The sequence below is a fragment of the Thermobia domestica genome, chromosome 2 (assembly GCF_964235325.1).
Source record: "Thermobia domestica chromosome 2, izTheDome1.hap1.1, whole genome shotgun sequence".
Classification (NCBI taxonomy): Eukaryota; Metazoa; Arthropoda; class Insecta; order Zygentoma; family Lepismatidae; genus Thermobia; species Thermobia domestica.
Window position 1 is genome coordinate 333,092,704 of NC_137455.1, and position 3,932 is coordinate 333,096,635.

Below are 3,932 nucleotides of genomic sequence, written 5' to 3' on the forward strand. Positions count from 1 at the left end.
AGGAAGGTGGGACCCACTGTGCACCTGAAAAGGCGAACATACTGATGCAAAATGACGTCCCGATACACCTGATCTGTTACAGTTTCTCTGTCAAAGACATGCAGGGATGTACGTAAACCAATCATAATCCCACTCCACACCATCAAACCACTACCTCGATACAGGTCCCTTTCAAGGACATTATGGGATTGGTATCTGGTTCCTGGTTCACGCCAGATGATAACCCGGCGAGAATCACTGTTCAGACTATACTTGGACTCGTCCGTGAACAAACCTGGGACCACTGTTCCATTTACCATGTACTGTGTTCTTGACACCAGGCTTTACGGGCTCTCCTGTGAACAGGGATCAGTGGAATGCACATTGCAGATCTCCGGCCGAATAAACCATGTCTGTTCAGTCGTCTGTAGACTGTGTGTCGGCAGACAACTGTTCCAGTGGCTGTGGCAAGGTCCCGAGAAAGGCTACCTGCTGTACTTCGTGGCCGTCTGCGGGCACTGATGGTGAGATATCGCTCTTCTTGCGGTGTTGTACACTGTGGACGTCCCGTACTGTAGCGCCTGGACATGTTTCCTGTGTGATGGAATCGTTGCCATAATCTTAAGATCACACTTTGTGGTACACGGAGAGCCCATGCTACGACCTGCTGTGTATGACCAGCCTCCAGTCGCCCTATTATTCTACCCCTCATAACGTCATCAATATGTGTTCTTTGAGCCATTTTCAACACACAGTTACCATTAGCACGTCTGACATCATCTGCACACTTACACGCTGCACCGTACTCTGACATGCACCAACACACTTCTGCGTATTTGTACTGCTTGCGGCGCCATTGTGCGACGACCGCACCGCATGCACCGCACCGAATGGACAAATGCACCGTATGGTCATACCCTGAGGTGATTTCCAACCGAAAACCGCCCACCAGAGAGTTGTTTCACCATGTATCTGCATTATCCTTAATTTATGAGCACGAGTGTATATACGGTGTCACGTCAGAAGGGCCCGGACAAAAGGGCGAGGACAAAAAGGCCCGAGTCAAAACGGCCCCGCGTCAAAAGAGCCCCGGTCATAAGGGCCCGAGTCAAAAGGGCCCCACGTCAAAAGGGCCCCGCGTCAAAAGGGCCCCGGTCATAAGGGTCCGAGTCAAAAGGGCCCCACGTCAAAAGGGCCCCGCGTCAAAAGGGCCCGAGTCAAAAGGGCCCCGCGTCAAAAGGGCCCCGGTCATAAGGGCCCGAGTCAAAAGGGCCCCACGTCAAAAGGGACCCGGTCATAAGGGCCCGAGTCAAAAGGGCCCCGCGTCAAAAGGGCCCCGGTCACAAGGGCCCGAGTCAAAAGGGCCCTGCGTCCAAAGATGCCGGGTCAAAAAGGTCCCCGGCAAAAGGGCGCGAGTCAAAAAGGCGCTGAGTCAAAACGGGCCCCGAGTCAAAACGGGCCCCGAGTCAAAAGGTCACCGCGTTCAAAGGGCCTCACGTGAAAAAAGCCTGAGATATAGCGTGAAAGGCATGAGAAATATAAAAATGCTTATTAGATTAAAAATATTCAGTGGACACCATCTGCTTTGTGTTGAAAGAACGTACATGTGGATCTGTATACAGTGTTAGTCAAAGTTATTACGACAGCCCAGTTACGATTCATGTGAACAGAGAAAAGTGTTGCAAGTAGGTACTGATCAGTGCCGTGTCATGGTGCGGGTGAGTGGGGCAACGACCCTGGCTACCGCAGTAAGCTGGCGTTAAATTCGGGAGTAAGAAATAAAAGGAAAGAAAGAGAAAGAGGAAAAATTACTTGGAATATTTTAGATCAATAGCTGATAGTGTTACTCGTGTTAGGAAAATCTATGTACACCCAACAACAAAAGTCTCTCCACCCTAAGTGCTCTAATTCCATAACTTGGGGTCCAGGTAATTTGCAGTTGTGAGAACGCCTGGACAGATGCAACCCAATTTACACGTAACTTTTCTCGGCACTGACAACAGTTGGTAGCACTGAATCCAGTCTTTATGCAAGTAAAATTGTGAGTAGATGACGCACGAAACATTTCTCCATTCTGAGATGAACCTCTCTGGTTTAGAGCGTGTTGTCCAATGAACATCATATGTTAATCTCAATATTGTTGTGTATGTAATGTATTATTTCACTATATACTGTATATTCAAAGAAATAAAAACACTGATCACACATAAATCAGAAAATGCTTGAAAGTTGACGAAAATATCAAATCTAGAACAACTGCTGGAAATAAGTTAGTAAATGATTGCCTTCATTGGGAGACCTTCTCCCATTCTCCTCATTCCAATATTTTTTCTTTCTGGAGAAGAGGAAATCTTGGTTGTCACACTGAGTATGTATCGTATTGAAATTGAAATTGAAACATTTGAAAAAGTTAGAACCTGACCAGGATTTGAACGCGGGTCCGCCGAATATAAGTTCAATGCGCTAAAAACTTACCCCCTCGTCACTTCATCTTCCGCCTAAACTATTAGCTAGTTAAAAGCATTGCATGTAAGACTATACACAAAATACTGGTACTAATACTCGTATAAGGAGATGTTCCTTATGAGTGTCACAATGACTTACTCGAGGTTTCCTTCTTTAACTCAAAAACAAGTGATATAGACCTTCGTCAATGAGGAAAATATCGCAAAGCGTTCTTCAAGACGAAGCTACCTCATTGTTTTTAACTGGTCCCGATTTATGTTACTGCAATTCTTCCTCACCGTGACTTCTAATTTCTAAAGAAGAAAAGCCGGCAGACATTATTTTCGCATTCTTTGAATTGCATCAACACGTGTAGAAATAGTGTGTGCTATGTTTATGTAACATAGCTACTAGTTTATTTTCTTATCTTTGTATCAAGTGTGAAAGCAGAGAACTGCCATTTCAGTGACTCGGGTTCGAATCCCAGCGTGACAGTTATTATTTCTTTATTCGACGGTATTGTTTATGTAATTGATATTGTAATTCTGTTATTATTATTATTATTATTATTATTATTATTATTATTATTATTATTATTATTATTATTATTATTATTATTATTATTATTATTATTATTATGCGTATAACTGTATGAATTTCGATGGCAACTGTCGCCGAATATTAAAAAGTGAATATGGTAGAACTATGAAATAAAGTAAAGAGATGCGCGTAATTTTATCATAAAATTATATGGCGCAACGAATTTTATCTTATCGTAAACGGTTATCGTCGAATATACACGGTTAAAGGAGCACTCTGTTGATCAAATTAATAGAAGTTCCTAGACAAGTATTGACCACCGGCAGAAAAAATACAGAGTAACTGCAAGTCGAGTACGTACTATTGTATAGGAGTATGCTCAAAGACCTTTAGAGAACTATCTTCGTGGCTTGGTTCACAATTTTAATTTGCAATCCACGCAAGTAGTTTGAGACAAATATCAATCGTATTTGGCATTTGGAAAGTTAAGCAAAAATGATAATAAACTTATGTCCAATATAAGTTGGAAGAATTTGCAAACAGATTAAAGTAGCCAGAATTTTTCAATGTAAGTTCACATACTTTATATATATCTGCGACTTGGGAATAAAAGGGCTAATGTCAACACGAAGTAGTTTGGAGTATATATACTATTCATATTAACATTTGCTTTTCTTGCAAAAGAAAATATCCATTTATAGGCGTTAAAATTTGACGAACATCTCATTTTTTTTGCCAAAAAGTGACACTGGCCCTTTTAGACCCAATTTAATCGACAAGATATGAAGATTTTTCTTTCTAAGGATTCATGTTAAGTAAGTACTTTTCAAATATAATAAATGTAATGTTTATCTCAAAAATACTTTTTGTTAGTAATGTCTTTTTTTCACTCTTTATCTTACTATAAGGTTTTATGCAAGATTGGTACTTCTAAAATATAATGATCATAGTGTAATGTTAATCAAAGT